The sequence below is a fragment of the Carassius gibelio genome, chromosome B22, assembly GCF_023724105.1.
Source record: "Carassius gibelio isolate Cgi1373 ecotype wild population from Czech Republic chromosome B22, carGib1.2-hapl.c, whole genome shotgun sequence".
NCBI lineage: Eukaryota > Metazoa > Chordata > Actinopteri > Cypriniformes > Cyprinidae > Carassius > Carassius gibelio.
This window is the reverse complement of record NC_068417.1, coordinates 17,558,776-17,583,010: the sequence shown is the minus strand read 5'-3', so window position 1 is coordinate 17,583,010 and position 24,235 is coordinate 17,558,776. Positions and strand designations below refer to the sequence as shown.

General features: G+C 35.7%; 2 protein-coding genes and 1 long non-coding RNA gene across 3 annotated transcripts in view; 2 read left to right on the top strand and 1 right to left on the bottom strand.

Annotated features, from left to right (window-relative positions):
• LOC127988462 (uncharacterized) overlaps nucleotides 1-24,235 on the top strand; it is a 523,986-nt gene that overhangs the window by 100,935 nt on the left and 398,816 nt on the right. The gene's annotated exons all lie outside the window — the stretch shown is intronic.
• LOC127988499 (SLAM family member 5-like) overlaps nucleotides 1-24,235 on the bottom strand; it is a 240,114-nt gene that overhangs the window by 107,616 nt on the left and 108,263 nt on the right. The gene's annotated exons all lie outside the window — the stretch shown is intronic.
• Nucleotides 20,389-21,912, top strand: LOC127988526 (uncharacterized). Its single transcript, XR_008161715.1, has 4 exons — nucleotides 20,389-20,438; nucleotides 20,851-21,144; nucleotides 21,216-21,359; nucleotides 21,465-21,912. It is a non-coding gene; the product is annotated as an uncharacterized LOC127988526 (long non-coding RNA).

Sequence of the window (24,235 nt, the reverse complement as noted above, 5' to 3'; positions counted from 1 at the left end):
GTTGGTGGGTTTCCTCACATGAGCTGCTTGCTTCCTCATCCTTCCACAACATTTCAATCATTTTAAGGTCATAACTTTTGACTCTGCCTTTCCAAAACATTCACTTTATTCTTCTTTAAGGTAGGTGGGTATATTTTGTCACAATATAATATATATAATAGTATAAAGTATAAATTGAGTTTGTATCTCCCTTCTGGTACATAGCAGACATTATCAGGCTAATATAGAAGCAATTATAAAAATGGTAAACATAAATAAACTATGATCAGTGGAGCAGTGCTGAGGATGAACTATAGTTTAAGAGTCTGATAGCTTGGGGGGAAATGTTGCTCTGCAGTTGGTGCGGCAGCAGAAACTTCTATATCTCTTCCCAGAAGGCAGCAGGATGAACAGGCTGTGGCTGGGTGGGTACTGTCCTGTTGCAATGGCATATTGGATTTTAATATTTGTATCAATATAAGTGTGATGTAGCTTCAGTGAAGATGTAACCAGCAAAAAAAAAAAAATATATATATGGATGTTACTGTCATACAATATAGAAAAAGAGGCTTAGAACTACAGAGATATATAGGGGATACATGGGAATGTTTAGAAATATCATTACTATGACTACAATTTTTATTAAAATGTAATTATTGTAGTCAATGGGAATATATAACTATTAACACACTGTAACACTAACAAGTGAAATGAGACAGAGGAAAATTGCTTGAGACAACTGTTGAAATATTTGTTGAAAAATATTCTGAATCTTGCAGATGTGATGGAAAACCCAGTTGTGGCACCGTGCTGCCGCAGCCTCGTTGGATGCCGGGTCTGCGTTGGGCAGTGGGCAACTACCTCGCCGCACTGCCCAAAATGCAGGGACGAGATGTTCCAAGAAAAAAAAAAATTAAATTACAGGGATGGGGGAGATTGTGAATGTTTTGAAAGACACTATTAGTTAGGAGATTGTTTTAGTTAGTTTTTATTTTAGGTTTAGGTTTTAAGTTAAGTCAAATGGTTAAGTTTGGTTATGTTCATCTGTTATGTTATTTTATTCAATTAATAAATTGTTCAATTTTATTTTCTATTACTCTCACTTGCAGAACTCCTTTTGTTGTATTCATTTTATGTTATTTTATGCAAATAATAAATTAATATAAATATTTTAATAAAATAAATTATGTTCACTTTCATGACATACTGCTTGTTGTCTATTATAACACAGTAGAACCACACACCCAACTGGACTGAAGGCCTATATGTGAGACATGTTTTTAAATTTGTGAGTGTTACAGTCAACTAAAACTTCACGCAGTATAATAGCACATGTAAATCAGACAATCAAACATGAGGAGAAAGAGCTCATTTTATTGAGTAGGCTAATGCCTTAAGCAGCTGTGCTAGGAAACGTGATTTGTGAAAGCACAGTTGTAATGAAAATAATGGAAAGTGTTTTAATTACAGAACATAAAGCAATATCTCCATGACAGTAGCTCGCACAAAGCAGACACAGTGCGACACCTACTGGTGTCTGTAATCGTTTTGAACTGCCCTTGATTTTAAACTTCGTTGGATTATTAACGTTACATGGAGGACTGAGAACCTTCACATATGTCGTTTTTTATTGTATTATAAACAAACTACTATCACTATTAGTTAACTAGCCAGTTCAATACATTTATATTAACACTTTATAACGTGAGCGAGGTAACAGCGTGTCCTTGGGCTTTTTGAAAATAGATATGATGCGTTAGGATAAAATTATATTGGAGGACCAACACAAGTTTTACGAGGGTGTCAATCGAATGGCAAAGACGAGATAGGGACTGATATTTTGATGGCGGAATCCCAATCTCCCTCATTATTAGTTAGGCCTGCGCATGACGTCACGTGGGAATTCACGTTGAATCGCTGTCCATTACGGTGGAAACCACATTAAATATAAATTTAATTATATAATATAGTGCTAACAGTAACAACTCTGCACACACAATAAGTTATTAGGTTAACCTATATTACCAACTTATAAAACGTTTGTAAAAAGCTTGGCTTTTATTTTGATAGGCCATATTTACTATTACTTCCGGGTCACGTGGCCAACCTGTCTGTATTTCAATGTAGATCTTCAAACGAAAAAATGGAAAAAGGAATTTCAAAAAACCAAAATCGGACCGTTATTTGATTTTGGTTTTGTCATTTTTCGTTTTTAGATTCAGAACCAAAAACGGGAGAACGGCTCTTTTTTTTACCGTTTCTTTGATTTTGCTTTGAAACGACAAACGAAAAACAGGTGGTTTCTCGTTATTTTGTTTTGTGTTTCAATCGAAAAAACAAACTATCAAAACGTACACGGACCGGTTTGCCAGAATATACCCTGACCATCAGGTCAGTAATTTCATTCACGAACGAGATGTATCATTCAACTCGTGCACGAACGACATGTGTGCCAGTTCAGTCATTTCATTCACGAACGATATGTATCAGCTCATTCAACTCATTCACGAACGACATGGGTACCAGTTCAGTCATTTCGTTCACGAACGATAAGATCTCTAGATCTAGTTCAGACTCATATGAAACGCGTTCATTGAAGGGCGTATTCGTTCACTACATTCAACAAATCAAATACTCTGTCACATCTCATACTCGAAGGCTATTGGCTCGAGGTTGAGTAATTCTTTGACAGGATGAAACAGTTGTTACCCGGTTCACTGAGCTGCGCATGCGCTGCTTATAGCGCCGCGCTGCTGTGGAGGGAGGAACTTCACTGAACAAGAAATATGAGTCAGTGGATTACGTGAACGAGAACGATTCGTTCACCTAAAAGATTCGTTCAAAAAGAACGATTCGTTCACGAACGACACATCACTAGAACGGTGGCAACTACAGCAGCAGAGTAATAACGCTATTCCGTTGATTGCTTGAGGTGAGTAAAAGTGGTTGTGTAAATATCTTATAATATGAAATTCAATGTTCGATCATTTATTTATCCATGGTACGTTCAATTTGAATAATTATTGTTAATAATTGTTATAAATTGCCAATTTTATTGTTCTTTGTGGATTGTAACAGTAAACTCTGTACATGGCTTTAGTTCATAGGTTCGATTTTACAGAGGTATGGCATCACATTTGTCAAGTTATTTGAACAGACATGCATGATTTTTGTGTGTATATTATTATTATTATTATTATTTTTTTTTTTTTTTTCAGGATGACATGATGAGGAGGTGGTGGTGTTCTGTTCTCCTGGACAGCTTTACTCCCCAAATGTATGTAGCTGTTTGAATGTTGCTACATGAAACATTACCTCTTGACATTTGTTATTTTAGAGCTCAACCACTGAGGGGAGGAACTTCACCATTCACCATGTCTTCAGGCAGAGTCCAGCAAAGCAGGTTATTTGTGCACATACATTCATTAATAATAATAATTACATATGTGTGTACATGCAGAGGTATTTTAGTTATTACAGCTACATCGTTGTTCAGATGTGAAATTGGTATTATGTACAAGTACTATATTGGTCAGCACTGTGGATTATTTAATATATAGCTATCAGTTAACATTAGCATCAAAGACATTTAAAAACATTTCAGCTTAATTCATTTTCAGCGAGTCTTTTAAATAACTTCTGTTTGCGATCTAATGTGGATTTTGTTCACCATATAAGACAGAAATATTTATATTCAATGTAAAAGATCTTCATGTGGATCATGCATACACATATATACAAATATCTCACTGGATTATTACAATTAATGGCAAAATGAATGTGTGGAAATGTAAACTAATATATCCTACTGACACACAACAGCAAAAGATATAAATAATTGTCTTAAAACAGTTTTTTTTTTTCAATGTGAAAATACTAACATGCCTAATACTTCTGCACAGTACTGTATATATTAAAATTTTATTAGTGGTATTATAAAAGAATGAGTATGCAGTTGTGACAACAATCTATAGAGTTTTTAATGAGAGTTTTAAAGCAAGGTTGTCTGCATTCAGTGTTTATATAATGTTTAATAACTTTTATATACATGTATAAATAAACCTATGTATGTTTTTGATTCAACAGCTTCCACTGGAAATCCTCAGGGAAGTTATTTTGTCGGCGAGTGACTCTCCATATTTGACACTTTCTCTGGTTTGCAGATGGTTTAGGGATGTGCTCCGAAGTTTTTCGGAAAGCGGCACAGTTTGTCTGGCTAGACAGTAAGATTTCCCCGTTTAATGCTCATTCTCCAATTGAATTTTGTAGTAGAAGGCTGTTAAACTTTTTTTGTATTATTATTATTATCTTTCATGTATTTTGTCTTTACACTATAAGTTGTGGCCAACTGGAAGAATTGTCCTCCTGTCTCCTGACCGGAACGAGTTCAGACGGATGTACAGCATCAGGGAATGCTTGCAGTGCAGAGCCCTTTTCAAGTTTAACCCACCAGGGTACAGGGAAGAGGCCAGCGTGGTGATCTTCTGGGCTTTTGTTTACACAGGATTTTGTTCCAAGGACTGAAACACATTTGTGTGTTAAGTTCATTGAAGGGAAATAGAGAATGGACTGAGATCAACTGGTTTTGATGTATTAATTGATGTCATTTAAAGTTAAACTTTGCCGTGTATAATGTTTTAATAAAAAAGCTATGGCAAACACGTGCATGACAACAGGTTTCAGTCATTTACATCAGTCTATCATTCTTTAAGGTTTCTCATATTTGATGATAACATCATTTGCTATGCATTGCTCATAATGGTTTCTTAATTTAGTTGTGACAGGATTGTGAGGATTAATGAGGTTTTCAGTAGTGCAGTTCAGAAAACAAATAACAGAAAGTAACAAGTGTTTTTGGGCAAGTTCTTTAGAACCTGTATAGTTCCTTCCTTGCAAAAAGTAACATATAATAAGTTGGCATATTAATTACTGTGAGCTGTAATTATAAAAACACCATAGTTTTACTATAGTTACTGTAGCAGAACCATGGTAAATTTTCGTAGGGGCCAAGGGAATGTTCAGAATATTATTGGTGACGTTCAGAGACTGGTGACAATTTGTTACACACACACACACACACACACATATATATATATATATATATATATATATATATATATATATATATATATATATATAATTTGAATATATAAATCAAGGTACTCCATGACTATCTACATAACCATACTTCGCATAATATTGCCGTGTCATTTTCAAACCAGCGAGCAGAGGTGGAGAGTCCAGGGGTCAGAAAGTAAAAGTCCTGCCACATTTTTGCTCCACCCATGAACTCAGCAGCTGATTTCACCAGAGGAGGAAACAAGTCATTCCTTCCAAGTCACAAACTAGTCTCAACTCAAATCCCAAGTCCTCAAAGAGTTAAAGTCTATGAGATAATTAAGAGACTAATTAAATGATGATTGTGCATTGGTGATGAACACCTGCTGTTATTGTGCTTTACAGAGGATCAGATGCTGATGTTTTATTGGTTAAAATTATGCCACCATCATGGAGATCAGTGTTTGCTTCAGTTGGGCTCTTGACCTTTGGTTTCTTATGTTAGATATTTCTCTGTAAAAGTACATGTGCTGTTATAAAACAGTGCGATCAGTGCTGTGCAGAAAACCGTTACTAGCTTGTTTAACATGATGAAGTAATTATTAGGCATCAGCCTGTTTATTTCCAAAACAATTTTATGTATTTATTATTAACAAATGTTCAGTTTTTAAATAACCTACCTTGTGGAACCGTTGGTTTAATCACTATAATGAATACATTTCCTAATGTATGTAATAAATATACATTTTTCGAAATCTTTTCCTAATAAGACGCACAGACATCATGACCCAGCATATGAATCTCAACAATGGTGACAATCAACAAAACGCTTCAAGCTGAAGTGAATGCTGGGTAACACCATAGTAAAAACTCTGATTATGCACTGTAGCATGAATAATTATTGTAACCACTGTTGAGGATCATATGATAAGTGCTCATGTCTAAAATCCCGAGCCTGTACAATTTTTTCCCCCAATATTTAAGCATTACAATAATATTTGTTTAATAGGACTTTTTTTGTAGTTCAGTAATTGCTGAACATAATTTATCAAACCAAAGAGAGACACCTTCATGAAGTTAATTAAAATGTTTTAGATGAAAAAAGGGCAATTAAATGTTCTACTTCAAGCTTTTAATTCAGCAATGTGTTAATGTTTACTATGTAACACAACCGCAAGTGTTTAAAAGCAAATTACTTTGAATTTTTAAAAGGGTCAAGAGCCCAACTAAAGCAAACACTGATCTCCATGATGGTGGCATAATTTTAACCAATAAAACATCAGCATCTGATCCTCTGTAACGCACAATAACAGCAGGTGTTCATCACCAATGCACAATCATCATTTAATTAGTCTCTTAATTATCTCATTGACTTTAACTCTTTGAGGACTTGGGTTTTGAGTTGAGACTAGTTTGTGACTTGGAAGGAATGACTTGTTTCCTCTAGTGATGGCCGATTCGTGAACGAATCGTTCAATTTAACCGGTTCTTCTTAGTGAATCGGTTGAACCAGTTCACCAAATCGAACTGAATCGTTTGAAACGGTTCACGTCTCCAATAAGCATAAATCCACAAATTACTTAAGCTGTTAACTTTTTTAACGTGACTGACACTCCCTCTGAGTCAGAATAAACCAATATCCCGGGGTAATCCATTTACTCAAACAGTACACTGAATGAAATGCTGTGAAGACCGAACTGAAGATGAACACCGAGCCGAGCCAGATAATGAACAAACACGCCCACTGCTGGAGCAGTTCTCGTTCTCGAGTCAAGAACCGGTTGCTTCGGTTTTCGGATCACCAGTACACTCAACCGAGAATCGTTTCTGTCGGACGCGTCCGATTTGAGAACCGATGAGCTGATTCTCGTTCTCGAGTCAAGAACCGGTTGCTTCGGTTTTCGGATCACCAGTACACTCAACCGAGAATCGTTTCTGTCGGACGCGTCCGAATTGAGAACCGATGAACTGATGATATTGCGCATGCGTGTAATTTTGTAAGTATTTTGTTAAACATCGGAAAGTGTGATAAAATAACTATATTTTATTTTGATTTTTTTTATTATTATTTTTTTTAGATTAATGTTTCCAATCTGTATATTGTATATAATGTATAGGCCAAATGGGTTTTTAGGGAAGTTGGACAATAATTAAGACTCTAAAGACTCTTATGTTTAATAGGAATAAGGGATGATTTATGAGATATCTGTACTGTATTTATAGTTAATGATGACATTCACAAATAGAGTTTGTAGTAAACAGAACATGAACACGAGTAGAGCAGCTGATGACACTGAACTGCAGCACGTGCCGGTTAGAGCGATTCTCGTTCTCGAGTCAAGAACCGGTTGCATCGGTTTTCGGATCATCAGTACACTCAACCGAGAATCGTTTCTGTCGGACGCGTCCGAATTGAGAACCGATGAACTGATGATACTGCGCATGCGCGATTCAGCGTGAAGCCAACTGACTCACAGCATGTCTGAACCGAAGGGATTCTTTCGGTGATTGATTCTGATTCTGTACTAGTAATATTATGAGCGCGGGTATTTCGAGGGCTTGGATGAAGGGCAATCTGGCGAAACGTAAGTTCATTTAATAACAAATACATCGCAATGGATTATGTTTAGTAAGTGGATCATGGTTTCTGCGCTGATGACACCTAATTTATTTACTTTATATCTTGAAGACTTAAATCCTCATATGCACATTATTGCTGTTACTGTGTTTAGGTGTTGTTGCAAAACTCAAATGTAAACTTTTCATGATTATGAGGTTTTAACTGACTAAAGTTATGATTACTGACTTTATATATTTGAATGTTTGATAGACGTGACGCCATTACGTCATCGCCAATGACGTCATTACGTCGAGCGTGAAAGAACCGATGAACCGGTTTTTTCAACCGGTTTATTGAATCGAACCGTCCGAAAGAACCGGTTCGCGGAAAAGAATCGAACTTCTCATCACTATATGAAACTCGTTCATTGAAGGGCGTTTTCGTTCACTACATTCAACAAATCAAATACTCTGTCACATCTCATACTCGAAGGCTATTGGCTCGAGGTTGAGTAATTCTTTGACAGGATGAAACAGTTGTTACCCGGTTCACTGAGCTGCGCATGCGCTGCTTATAGCGCCGCGCTGCTGTGGAGGGAGGAACTTCACTGAACGAGAAATATGAGTCAGTGGATTACGTGAACGAGAACGATTCGTTCACCTAAAAGATTCGTTCAAAAAGAACGATTCGTTCACGAACGACACATCACTACCCCATAGTGTTGATTTACTGGGTTGATTATGATTAATTTAAATAGAGCTAATGTTAATTTGATTGTAATCTGACCACCTATCACATACAGATTAATTTCTTCTCTCTGCTTTACAGCACCTCATGCAATGCTACATAAAGAGATCTAACATGACAGTCAAGGGTCAAGAGCCCCACTAAAGCAAACACTGGTCTCCATTATGGTTGCATCACTTTAACCAATAAAACATCAACATCTGATCCTCTGTAATTCTCAAGAACAGCAGGTGTTCATCATTAATGCACAATCATCATTTAATTAGTCACTTAATTATCTCATTAACTTTAACCCTTTGAGTACTTGGGATATGACTTGAAGACTTGCTTGTGACTTGAAAGCCCCAACTCTGGTAAAAGATGAATGTCAGTCAATAAGCCAAAGAAGACTATCTCATGATGTCCAAGTCAACATGAGTTATAAACAGAAAAAGCATAAGATTATCTGTCATTACAAGGTTGGATTCAGCAATGCATACATGTTTGTAGTGAAAACAATATTGAAATTGTTTTGAATCAAATTTCTTTGAATTAGTCAAAGGGTCAAGAGACTACCTAAAGCAAACCTTGACCACAATTATGGTGACATAGTGTTTTTTTTTTCTTTTACTTTTTTTTTTTTCAGTTGAAGGCTGTGGCTAAATTCAGTTGTAGTTCTTGTGTTTCGCTTTACTTCAGTGATGTTGATTGTTAACAGCAGAAGTTCATCACTAATGTACAATCATCATTTAATTAGTCACTTAATGATCTGATTAACTTTAACCCTTTGAGGACTTGGATATGACTTGAAGACTTGCTTGTGACTTGAAAGTCCCACCTCTGCTGTCTATTAAACGCCACTCCAATTATAAGCAGGTGATTGAGATTTTAGCGGTGATCACGGAAGCAGCTTTACTGATTAGATGCGCATGATCATATCGTTCGATATATCGCCCAGCCCTATCTGAAACCCTGAAATCCTGCCTGATGACAACACTACGACTCTGGAGAGCCAGACAGCAAGCTGTTTCGGCCCAGATCCGGCCCACATCTGGCCCGCATGGATTTCATGGGGCAGCTGCCTCTGCTGGCATCGATGACATATCCGACGGCTGTATCCGCACTGATGAGTTCAAAATTATAAAAGCAACTATTGTGGTCATGCTGGAAAAGCTAATCAACAAAAAGCTTAAGGAACTGTGTCTGGGTTGAGCAGTGGATCATCCTAGTCAACTTAGACACTCCTGTTCCTTTGAACCCTGTGCCTATTTCTTTGATGCTTACTTTGTCGAGCTATTGTGTAATCTGGTAAAGCCTGAGTTTACACACATCACAGCTCAAGCACTGAACTGATTCAGTTTAAGGATTAATCCACAGAGGGTCCAGGGTTCTGTGGACTCTATTTTCGATGAGGAATCAGCAAATGGATGTGGTGTTAATGCCAGAAGTTTTACAAACCTCAAGAAACAAATGGCATTTGTAAGAACTCATACGATGTCATGCGTATGTGTATTAATGCCGGTTAGGGCTGCACGATTAATCGCATGCGATTGTCATGCGTGTCTTTGTCAGTAAAGCCGGTTCTGTGATTAGCAGTAAATGTCCACCACCTGGTTTCAAATGGAGCGGCACTTCCCAGCTAGAATTTTCTTTGTTCTAAAATGTTCTAAGAACATTCCCATGGATTGTTCTAACAATGATTTTAGCGGGTAGTTTTATTTTTGTTCCCAGAAAGTTCTCTCAAAAGATAGGATAACGTTCTCTAAAAACATTCTACAAATGTTTATCAATAACATTATTAGAACATTATTGCATAACATTCTAATTAAGATTTAAGTGGATGTTTAGATGTGGATGTTGATGTCTGTTTAAAAGTAATAGCTTGGTTTGATATCACCATAATGCTGGTAAGTGTTGGCTTTAGTTGTGCAATTTGACACTTGACTTGTCGGTGTTGTTTTTCAGCTGCTGTCATCTTTATTGTGGCTAAAACAGCAAACGAATATGTGGTTCAATGGTGCTGTTTGCTTGCTGATGATTGATATGTCTGATTACTTGTTTTCACCCAAGCTACTGTGTGGTGTTAGTTAAGTATTATTTATTAAAGTGACTCAATGGTCAACAGCCTGATACCCAGTTTAATTTAAAGCAGATAATTTCAAAGATTTAAAAAAAATTTGTCACACAAACATCAAGATTCAGTGTATGAATCTCAACAATGGTGACATGCTTTATGCTGCAATGTATTCTGGGTACATCATGCAAAACTCATCCGTAGCACCCAGGATGCATTGCGGCATGAAGCATGTCACCATTGTTGAGATTCTTACACTAATTATTAAGGTCTCTGTATGTCTAAGCATCCTAAGGTTTGAAGTGATTCTAAAACAATGTTGTTTAAAAAGATCAGTAAAAATAAAATTACATAAATTGTCTGGACCCTGTGTATTGCAACACATCTGCTATAGTCACTAATATCAAATTAATAGCGTACACTGTTAAAAAATTACTGTAAATTTTACAGTAAAATACTGGCAGCAGGGTTGCCAGCCAGGTACTGTAAATTTTACAGTAGTCGTACTGTAATTTAATTTACAGATTTTTCCTGTATTCTCAATTACAGTAAAATTCTGTAAATTAAATTACAGTAAGACTACTGTAAAATTTACAGTAACTGGCTGGCAACCCTGCTGCCAGTATTTTACTGTAAAATTTACAGTAATTTTTTTATATTTTGTATACTGCATTTTTACAAAAAAATATATTATATACTGCATTTTTAATACATTGTATATGGCATTTAACAATTATTTAAATAGCAAATGCACACTTTCAAGTAGTTTACTGTGCAAAGCAATTCTTTGAAAAAAAGCATATGTGTATTTGCTATATTTAAAGTATGTAAAATGATAGCATACAATATATTTTCCCTATTGCTGACTTAACTTTAACTGCATAAAGTGTTATATAATGCATAACTTAATTCACCAAAAAAATATAAAAAAATAACATTTTTAAAATCTAAAAAAAAACAGGTCAAATTTACATAAAAAAATGACATAAAAAGTATATTATTTTGAACTCATTTTTATTTATTTTAAAATTATTTCATTTTTTTTTAAATGGATATGAAATTTTGGCATGATTTCTTTTTTATTACTTGGAACATAATGGCCATCATGGACCTTGACACAAAGAAATATTCAAACTGCGTTATAACCGAAACATGACCAACATGGTCATATTAAAACAGTTCACCCAAAAGTGAAAATTCTGTCATTTCTCACCCTCATGTCATTCCACACCCTTAAAACCTTTGTTCATCTTCACAACACACATTAAGATATTTTTTATAAAACCTGATGGCCCAGTGATGCCTACATTGCTAGCAAGATCATTTCCCTTTCCAATGCCCAGAAAGGTACTAAAAACATATTTAAAACAGTTTATGTGACTACAGTGGTTCAACCTTAGTGTAATGAAGCAATGAAAATACTTTTTGTGTGCCAAAAAACTAAATAATGACTATTCAACAGTATCTCGTGATGGATGACACTGCTTCATGAAGCTTCAAAGCTTTATTAATCTTTCAGTTCAAATCAGAGCATATCAAACTGCCAAAGTCACATGATTTCAGTAAATGAGGCTTCGTTACGTCATAAGTGTTTTGAAATTTCAATGGTTCGTGTGACTTTTGCAGTTTGATACACGTTCTGAGCAAATGATTTGAAACAAAAGATTCGTAAAGCTTCTAAGCTTCATGAAGCAGTGTTTTGAGATCGCCCATCACTAGATATAGTTGAATAAAATCGTTGTTTTGGGAGATGGGGGTGGGGGGGGGGGGGTTGGCAAAAAAAGTATTCTCGTCGCTTTATAATATTTAGGTTGAACAACTGTAGTCACATGAATTGTTTTAAATGTTTTAGAGGCTTTCTGGGCATTGAAAAAAAGAAATGATCTTGCTAGAAATGCACGCTTCACTGAGCCACATCTTATTATGTGTTGTGAGGATGAACGAAGATCTTACGGGTGTGAAACGACATAAGTAATTATTGACTTAATTTTCATTTTTGGGTGAACTAATCCTTTAAAAACCACAAAGACATTTTCAGATAGCTATCATCATTAAGGAATAGACCAATATTGCCAAACAAGTCATACAAAAAAAAGTGATGCATGACTGACCGGAAGGAGCCGCGCACTTGCAGAAGTCATACAAACTTTCCATCAAACAGATAAAAATCAACCAAATAACAATTATGCTCCAGATGAAGTTCCATCCCAGGATTCAAAGTGTGACTAGAAATATTGAAAAGAGTAAAGAGGACAATACATTAGATATATTACAAAACATAATAATACTTTCAGAAACAAATAGGGGGAGGACAGATACAGTCAGAGACAGATACAGGGATGAGAGGTACAGTCAGAGAGAGACAGAGGGATGAGAGGTACAGTCAAAGGCAGATAGAGAACAATAAAAGGAAGACGCAATCTTGGTGTGTGTGTATCCTTACATTTCAGAAATTCCATTGGAATTTGCACAGAAGAGTGGCAACATGTGGGTTGACTGCCACACATTTTCTTCTGTATCACTTGTCCTGTTTTTATTTCGATGGCACTTTTCCCTTGGCTTTGGGTCCTCTCTCTGGATTTATGCCCACAAAGCACCTAAAGGGTCATGAAACAGACAAAATGTAATTAAGAGCGGTTTTAGGACCTCCAAGAAAGTTGGAGATGTCCACTAATAATAAAAAAAAAACATATTTAACTCAATAGCTTGCTGGTGTTAAATAGGGAGACAAATATATTCTCTTCTCGAGTTAAGACACATTGTTTTAAAGGCATCAACAGAAATAACACTGATAACATAACATTATTAAAAGGAATGTTCTGATATAACTTATCTATAAAATGCTGGTTCTGAAGTTGTTAGAATTCAACCATTACCTTTGAATGAACTCCAAGGTACACACTGCTTCCTCCTGATACTCAAGATTAAACTAGTAATAAGCAGCAAACAGAGTGGCAAGGCCGGACAGGAAACTGGGCTGAGTGCCCTCACACACCACCTCGCCTTCAATACTCAGCATCCAGTGCCCACTTGTCAAAGTGTCTCCTAAAACAATCAATATCACAATAGTAATTAATACCTATACCATTTTTTTTTTTTTTTTTGTATTTCAGATTTTTACATTTACATTACATACTATATTTAGTAGGGGTGGGATAAAAATGTGATTCTTAAATGTATCGCAATGCATAAGCAGACGATTCTGAACTGATTCACAAATGTCAAAAATAAATTTTCTAAACGTTAATTAATGTAATGTTGACGGAAAGTTAAAGGCGGATCTCTGAAACGCGGAAGTGCATGCCCAGACAGTCTGTGACATGCACATATTTCTTTTACTGTCTATGGTGTGTATCCACTGGCGCAGAGCAAGCGTTTTGAGACCTATAACGTTACTTGAGCGTTTTCAGTCCATTTAATGGAAGTTGAGCTTCCATAGTTGCATATGGTTTGTGGTGGATCGATTATGCAGCAAAATGCCTCCTAATGTGAAACAGACTGCAAACACTTTGTTTTTTTCTTCCTGAACCTTCTGGTTGTTCGTTCATTTGAAATGACTCGAAAAAAGATTCGTTCATTTTGCTGAACGAGACTCAAAAGTCCGATTCGGTAAAATGATCCGAACTTCCCATCACTACAACTGATGATAAGATTCAAGTCATAGACGCAATAAAACAACTCGTTTGTTTATTGGTCAGTGTCGCGCATGATCAGTTCATTTGTTCAAGTGTCACCGCACTGATAAGGTGCCTTTGTGCACCCTGTGCCAAAATACACACAAGATTTGCCGGCCGACATAAATATAGACACATATATATAAATAGCATATTTAATAATTTCAAGGAAAACGTATTTGGTCGCCCTAAGGTAATAAATTAGGCTAACTATACAAAGCAGACTTTATATCAAACAGATTTGTTAAAGTTTTCACATTAACGTTACCTGAAGTTAGCAAATGCTCAAAAAAAATCTACATCTCACTGGTTAGGTTAACCTCTTAGAAAAGCACCACTGAGAATGTATATGACACACACATCCTCCGTGAGCGACCCTGACTGACCGCGAGGCTTTAGAAACGCGTTTTATTTCGGCGCCCGTGTTAACAGATGACTGCATGTGCAAAGTTGTTTTACATCATAAAATAATCACGACGAAGTGTGCTGATAAACACTAAGTTACAGTGAATATAAACTATTAGCACTGAAACATGTCATTCATAACGAAGGATTCCAGAGATTTTCTGTCCATGGCTGCTATAGCGCCGGGGGATGTGTGAAATCCTACCGCGACCGAGCTACTGAAACCCCGCGCAATTCTGCCTCGCGCCCCGCGGACGGATGATGCTTGAATCTGGGGTTACCAATATAATCCGCGAATGTAGATGCATTCATATACTATAAACTACCAAACAAGAAATATAAAAAACTGAAGTCACTTACCACAGTTATGAATCACTCCTCTTGTCTTTAACGTTAATCTCCTCGACCGTTGACGATGCGGCTCCGAAGATTTGAAATTTACAGCAAAATTCTGTAAATTTGAGTCAGACCTACACGTGACCCCAGAATGCATTGCAGTTTACAGCAATATGCTGTATTATTAAAAAACAGTCCGCGGCTGTAAAATAATGCTGTAATTTTTACAGCAATTCATTACAGTGTAGAACAGACTCCTGGTAAAATCAGTTGATCAGATTGTTACATTAAGACATTTTTAATATCAGCCAGTAACCAACATTATCTAATGACATCTTTTTTTCAATGTTTTTGCTGTAACAGATATAATTACAGCAGCTAAATGAACGCTAACACTGAAAAGACTCATACTTCCTAAGTACTGATCAGCATAATGGTGACATCAAACTAAACTATAATTTTCAATAAACCATCAACATCTCTGTTAATCTCAATAAGAACTTTTTTACATTTATGACAGAAATAAATCTTGTTTATAATAAGTGAAGATTGTCATGTTTTTGGAGTATTTACGCTAGAGTTTGACACCAAACAGAGGTTGGGTTTTCACTTTCAACCAACATCTGACTTCTGAGCAATGTCAGTCCACATTTAGTGTGATGGGAAGCCGTAATTCACTGACAAGCTGTGCAATATCACGTTCATAATCGCAGATTAATCGCATGCGGTTATGAACGCGATATTGCGTAGCTTGTCAACGATCTACGGCTCTGTATATTAGGTGCGGCTCCATTTGAAAGCAGCTGATGGACATTTACCGCTAATCACAGAACCATCTTTACTGATGAGACACGCATGACAATCGCATGCGATTAATCGTGCAGCCCTAATGCCGGTGAATCAATTTCTTAACTATCAGAAAAATACTGGACTTAATGACTGAATGTGGTAGCAGCATTAGAATTGCTGAAGTTTTATGTCTGTGTACATATGTAAGCAGAGTTGAAGTTAATGTGATAATTAAGAAGTTAATTGAGTTATGATTGAGCATTATTGAAGACACCTGATGTTAACAAGCAGAATCACCAAACGAGAAAATCACAATTTGTGTGTCACCATTATAGTGGTCAGTGTTTGCTTTAGCTGGGATCTTGGCTTGTGACGTTTTACTTTTAAAATTTGTTTTGCAAGTCAAGGGCAGGAGTCATCGGGTGGTGATGATTATATTTTAATGTAATCATTGTTTGACCTGAGTTACTGAACTCATTTACAGTGTTTTCTCTAAATAAAACTTCCATTATTGATTGTCACAGCTTTGATTCCACAATGAAAGCGTCTGCATTTTCTATTCATTTTATAGCCATCTTTTGCAAGTGATTCTGATTTTTTTTTTTTTGATTAAAGAGTGTTTATTTCAGGCACACACAGATAACAATAATCAGCGTATGAATCTCAACAACGGTGACAAACAGCATATCCAGATAAACAGATCTACTCTGAACATCACAAAACTAGATACTAAAAATTCACATAAAAACAGCAAAAATAAAATTTAGTTAGAATAAAAAGTTAAAAAGACAGTTCAGCTCATAATTTATTCATGTCGCAATGCATGATGGGAGCCATGGGTGAGTTTTTATTGGCTACAACATGCTTTTTTGATGGTCACCGTTGTTGTGATGCTCACACTGATTCTTGATGTCTGTGTTTCTAAACTAAAGAACGTTTTCTTTATGTAGGACTAACTTTTAAAAACATGTCATATTATGCCAAAAAATCCTGGATCACTTGTTTTTACACTTAATTTATGTATACATTAAAGAAACCTGAACTCACGCATTCAGGTCACTACATGACAATTAGCTCAAACCACAATCAATAACACAAATGATTGTCTTTGCTCTGGTCTGTATGTTATAATTCAGTCACCACAGCCACATAAAATCTAAAGTTAATAACTGAAGGGTCAAGATCCCAGCTAAAGCAAACACTGACCACTATAATGGTGAGACACAAATTGTGATTTTTCTCGTTTGTGATTCTGCTTGTTAACATCAGGTGTCTTCAATAATGGTCCATCATAACTCAATTAACTTCTTAATTATCTCATTAACTTCAACTCTGCTTCAGTGTTACTTTTAACACTGCTATAGTGTTTATATGAGTCCACACTCAAGAGTGTTAAATTAACACTGGGGATTTTGCTGTGTAATTTTGATTTTTGATCCCATTCTTTAAAAACTCTTTCCCAAACATTGTGTATTCTGTTCTGTATTGTGTCCAGACTTGATTTTTCTGATTTTGCCGCTGGCCCAAATGCCAAGCTCTCACAAACTAATCTTGACTTATTAGGGCAATATATGTATTTTAACGATTCATAATCAGCTCCCCATTCCACTCCTATAAGACACCTAGTCATATTTAATATTTACTAAAAATTTTCCTCCACATTTTTAATATCCAGAAGCCCGTCATTCCTTTTTTTATTGTTTATTAGTGGTTGGCACAGTAGTTAATCACAAACTGAACTGAAGTGTGGAGCATCGATGCTTGGGTGAAAAAAATAAAATACAACAAATAATATACTCATAATGAGAGAAAAATAAAATAAATAATTAACACAAGCAGAAAATAAATAAATAATTTTTTCAGAGAGACGCCCTGTTTCACAGACTATACCCCTTTATGATCATGTTTTAATTCAGAATTATTCTAATATATATATATATATATATATATATATATATATATATATATATATATATATATATATATATATATATATATATATATACACCAACCACCAGATGGCGCTGTTTGCTGCACTCTCGAAGCTGGGAATCTTTTCCAGGATGACAGTCGGGGAAAGCATCAGTGCTTTATTTGCACTTCCCTGCTCCACCACTGCACGAGAACAAACGCGGAAACTGTGATTCACGCTCACGTGCTGTGTTGTTGTGCTGTGTTTGACTAAACAACTCTAGACCTAGTTAACAGACGATCAGAGCACTTAAGCTCCTCTGACGTTTACGCTCAACGTTTAATTAACAAACGTTTAAAACTGTTGTTGTTGGAAACTGTTCAGCTGAAATGCCTCTTAAAATATTTGAGGTGATTATTTTCTTCTGTTTGTGCTCTTGGAGTCCAATAGTATGTTCCTGCACAACCGGAGGCAACAGATTCAGGACCGCGGATCTGGGCCGCAGTTCTAGGACCCTAGTTTTTCGTGACAGCGCCACCTACCGTACTGGACGATATAGCGATGGCTGCAGTTTCACGTTACTTTGTATATAGCGTCAATATAATAATCTCAGTAGTATTTGTTTTTAAATGTGATTTTTGATTCAAAATGCAGCAGAGGTTAATTACTAAGTGTGCTTTGAGTCACAATTTTAAATTTAAACATGAATTTGAACAAAATACAAATTAAATATGTTTTGTAAAATTGATGTATATCAATTTTAAAACAATTGTAAAAAATGAAGAACCTTAAAAGTCTTAGTCTCTTGAATTATACAGTATATTGATTAACCTCCTTAAGGTGAATTAGCTCATTATCAGGTAAGTTAAAGTTGGAATCAGTGTATGGAGTCACTAAATTACTGCCAATATTTTAAAAGTTGTTCAGAGGCAAGACCAGACACAAGAATGATTCAAGAATGTTTATTTATATATATATATATATATATACACACACACACACACACACACAGTACAGACCAAAGGTTTGGACACACATTCTCATTCAAAGAGTTTTCTTTATTTTCATGACTATGAAGATTGTAGAGTCACACTGAAGGCATCAAGGGCTATTTGACCAAGAAGGAGAGTGATGGGGTGCTGCCCCAGATGACCTGGCCTCCACAGTCACCAGACCTGAACCCAATCGAGATGGTTAGGGGTGAGCTGGACCGCAGACTGAAGGCAAAAGGGCCAACAAGTGCTAAGCATCTCTCGGGGAACTCCTTCAAGACTGTTGGAAGACCATTTCAGGTGACTACATCTTGAAGCTCATCAAGAGAATGCCAAGAGTGTTTCCATCAGTTGCTGCATGGATAGAATGGCTGTAGGCTTCAACTCTAGAGAAAGAGAGAGCGAGAGACAGAGAGAGATAAATAAGAAACATTTGTTTAACATATTCAACTGGAATATATATATATATATATATATATATATATATATATATATATATATATATATATATATATATCTATCCCCTAGTGCCTTTTTTAATCATCTGTCCTACAATATGCCTAACCAAATCCATAAAATCACTTCATATTGGCCATGCAGAACATGACAGAAACTAACACATGATACCAATGGACTGTATGTGGAGTAGACCTGCAGTGCAGATTAGGCCAAATTGTAACAAGCTATTAAAATTGCCAAATGCCTCATTTATCATTGCAAAACAATGCCAAAACAACAGGCTAACACATACTGCAACTAGGCAGTCAGTGCAGTTTAATTATGAAATAGATTTTATACATAAATATGGTAAAACAACGACTATTAAGCCAGTATTCACTCTAATACATTAAGCTGCAGGTAAATTTTACAAACCTTACGTCAACCATGCTCTTGTCATCTGATAAGTTTAATTAATGTGCAGACTAGATTCACTTATAATACTTCGTCAATCGTCATTAAAACACAACAAGGATTTATGAAATCATGGCCACGAATTAACGTCGTAGTAATTAATAAAACTAGCTCACAAATTCTTAATTTGGTGGGAATTAATTATTAATTAATAGGTAGCAGTTCTCACTATGTAAACTTTGCACTGTTTAAACATTATAAAATAAAACTTAATTAAATATCGGTACTCACCGTCTGATTGCTGTCCACGTCGTCCATCTTTAATTAGTGTTGATCCAGTACAGTAGGTGGCGCTGTCACAAAAATACTAGGGTCCTAAAGCTGCGGTCCCAGAATTGCGGTCCTGAAACTGCAGCCTCCGGTTGTGCAGGAATACCCTTCTCTTGGAGTCAGGCTGGTAAGGATTTTTATGACTTTAGTTCTTCTGTATCTGTGTCATTTGTCTACCTACACATTCTGTTCTTTATTATTTCCATTATTCATTTAAATGTTTGTATCAGACTAAAATAAGCTTGTTAAATATCTTTGTTAATTACGTTTGTTTGGTCATTTTTCTCTTTTTATGAATTCAAAAGGATTTATTTGTTACACATTATCGCACTGAAGAATTGTTTTGCGATGACATTTTCTACATGTTTGAAAAAGACTAAAACTGCAAAAGTCTTTCAGAGAAACTGTTTTGTCTGTTCTTCAGGTGTGTTTGGTGATGAAGTGAAGTCAGTGTCAGTGACGGAGGGAGATTGTGTCTCTCTACACACAGATTATACTGATACACAGAGAAAAGATTCGATTAAGTGGAAATTTGGACCTAAAAACATTACCATCGCTCAAATCGACAGAAAGAAGAATGTGATGACAATATTTAATGATAGTGATGATGGGAGATTCAGACACAGACTGAAGCTGGATCAGACTGGATCTCTGATCATCACAAACACCAGAACCACAGACTCTGGACGTTATACAGTAACCAGCAGCAGATCAGAGACCCCACTCAACATCTTCAGTCTCTCTGTCTACGGTGAGTAGAGAAACACTTGCCCTGATTGATGTATGAGTGTTTCTTCAGCAGTTAATTTTGGCTGAACAGACTGTATAAAAGAAAAAAAGCATCTTAAATATTTTAAGTAACAATGCTGACTCATTTTTGTCTCATTAAAGCTAATTTTATAGTTAGCATTTGCATATCCTAAGAACAAACAGCATTTTCACACTTCCTGCATAATTTGACGATTACAGTTTAACTCCAGATGAAGCTTTATAAAATATTCTGTGAAATTTAGCTCGATTTCTGCTTGTTTTATTCACACAACACTTTTCATTGCATCTCAGTCTCTTTACTGACAATATTGTCCATGTGTGATAAAACAGACCGACATCACAATGACATTTCACTCATCACATCAAATCCTATTCTCTAATATCTTTTCCAGCCCCTTTCTCCACTCCTAACATCACCAGAGACTCTTTATCTGTTCAAAACTCATCATCTTCATCAGGACCAGCATCCAGCTGTGTGTTTCTGTGTTCAGTGGTGAATGTGAGTGATGTGACTCTCTCCTGGTACAAAGGAAACAGTTCATTGTCCAGCATCAGTGTGTCTGATCTCAGCAGAAGTCTTTCTTTACATCTGGAGTGTCTGGATGATTCCTACAGCTGTGTGGTGAACAATCCCATCAGAAACCAGACCACACATCTCAACACTCAACTCTGTCAGACATGTTCAGGTATGTCTGTGATAATATTCAGTGTTTATGAACACATTCACTCACACTAATGTGTCTCTTTATCATCACAGCACACTCTCCTTCACATCTTCCAGATGGTTCTGTATCTCTGATAGTGTGGATCTGTGTTGTTGCTGTTGCTGGTTTTCTGTTGATTTTAGCTGCTGTCGGGATCTTCTTCATCTGCAGGAAACACAGAAAAACAGACCAAGAAGGTGAGTATTGTCTACTTTTACCTCCTGCATGTGTGTATAATAATATAAAACAATACTCAGATATCAGTTCATTGTGAATGTTGTTTCTGTTATATTTTCTTACAGTTCAGACCGGTGACAGAGAGATCACTTACGCTGAATATACTGCACTTTCTTCACATAGTAATGTACATTTAACAGTAAAACAGATGTTTGAGCTTTAGGATGAAGTAAAGTTGATTAAATCTTGATGTGTGTTTGTATTTATCAGTTGTTGTTGGTTGTTGATGAAGATTTGTCACAGATACAAAATCATTTCTAAAAGAACAATAAACTAAATTAAACTACTGAGTAACAATATCATTGTTTTTAGTTAATTTCTCATTTATGTCAGACACTGATATTAATCTTTCATCATTAACATTTTACTTTAACAATTCAAATGTATCAGAACTAAACATATTTAAAGAGAAAAATCATTTTACTTAATTCACAAGATCCAGGCTTTAAAACTCCTTTGACAAATTAAAAAACTCTACCAGTATTGTTTTTGAACAGGAAGATTTTTTATGTTTTTGAACAGGAAGATTTTCTTCTGCTCACCAAGCCATTACAAGTTTTGATATTTAAAGTTTCTGAGAGTTTATGAAAATTAATGTGATAATAAAAACAAGGTCAAAAGGTCAAACATTATAACACTATGCATTATAAATTATAATAAATGGCTTTCAAGCAGTGTTATCGTCTTATTTATGTTTGTGTTAATATCAGTATTTTTCTCAGTAGTGTGTCTCTGCCACAGTCAGACACAGATGAATCTGCTGGAGCGCCACCAGCTGGATAAAGTCTTATTTCACTAACAGCTCCTCAGCCACATATTAGATTTTATAATGTAGAAATTCTTAAAAAGCTGATATGCATCTGTATTTCATAAATATACATATATATTCTTTAACCTGTTTAGGTACATTGTTAAATAAACATGCTTTTAATATATTCTTTAAATATATTCTTCAGGCCTCTTTCCTGACCTTAAATATATATATATATATATATATATATATATATATATATATATATATATATATATATATATATATATCAAACATCGCACCATATGCATTTGTACCATCATTCATCTACTGTAGCTTTCACATGAGCAGCCAGAAAGAGCAATATAACCATTGAGAATAGAGATCAATACAGGATTACATCCACTTATGACATAAAACAATCACTTCATATTGCTTCTGGATTCTTCATTTCATTACATGTATTCATGAAACTAACAACGTTTGCAACCTATATCACATATGATCATGTGTAATACGATTTTGGTTAAATAGGTATAAACATATACCTATTTATAAACATGTATATATGTGCTGAAAACACACTGTTAATCCATTCAAGGTAGATCTTTACCAATGGAGTGAGAAAAAAGTGTGTGTTAAATGAGAAGCTGAGAAGAAAAACTGAACACAGTCTCTCGGACGCAAAAATAAATGTGAACTTCAGTCATTTCTTCAGTTTATATTCCACTCTGCTCTTGGTTTGATCTTTATCTCTCATCATGACTATTTAAAAAAATAAAATGATATTCATGTCTCCTAACCCCGTGATGTACAGATGTTCGGCCTGATCAAGTATCTCCATTGTCCTGCAGCTTGTCCTGCAGTGTTTTATTTTTTTATTTTTTCAGTTCTGGTTCAATTGTTTTCTGCTCTCCACAAACCACAGTGAAACAACACTGAGCAACTAAACCACAGACATCAGTTTCATCAGACACTGAATCACCACATCAAGAGATCGGAGTCTGAATGCTTTACTTTAACAAAACATACATTTTGTACAAATACAGAAGCAAGTTACATTCAAATAAGCCAATATTTATTCTTCAACCTCATTGTGATCTGGGACAGAAGATCTTTAGGTTTGGAAACACAGACCCAACAACATGTTTCTGTTCTGCTGTCACTCAGATCAGACCTTCTGTTACTCGCTGATTTGGTTTTACTTTTATATTGATATTTTATATTGATTTTTTCCAGAGTGACATAGACTAACGTCAGCTGTAGTCTTGAAGACTGAATATTACTTGTGCATTCACCTCATGATTGATCAAATATACTACATCACAAAACACAATATCCTTATCACAGATAGACTCCAGACACAGACGGGTTAGTGATCAAACAGACGGGTTTATTGTACAGATATGGATAAATGTCAAGGCAGAGAAGTGACTGAGGTGAGCAAGGAGATCGATGGAGATATTCTGGTTATGAGATATTGTCAGGGCTGAGTAGATAGCAGGATTGCAGAGAAGCTGGTGGTGATGATCAGAAAACACAAGAAAGAGACCATGAGGAGTCATCCGGGTGAGTTACTTAGCATGAGCTATGAGTCTTTTCCACATTGGAGAACATACAGTGTGTTTATTCTTCTGTGTTTTACAGCAGCTGGCATCCAGTTTGTTGCATTACTACACAGCAAAATCCCCAGTGTTAATTTAACACTCTGAGTGTGGACTCATATAAACACTAAAGCAGTGTTAAAAGTAACACTGAAGCAGAGTTGAAGTTAATGAGATAATTAAGAAGTTAATTGAGTTATGATTGAGCATTATTGAAGACACCTGATGTTAACAAGCAGAATCACAAACGAGAAAAATCACAATTTGTGTGTCACCATTATAGTGGTCAGTGTTTGCTTTAGTTGGGATCTTGGCTTGTGACTTTTTGCTTTTAAAATGTGTTTGGCAAGCCAAGAGCAAAAGTCATCGGGTGGTGATGATTATGTTTTAATGTAATCATTGTTTGACCTGAATTGCTGATCTAATTTACAGTGTTTTCTCTAACTAAAACTTCCATTATTGATTGTTACAGCTTTGATTC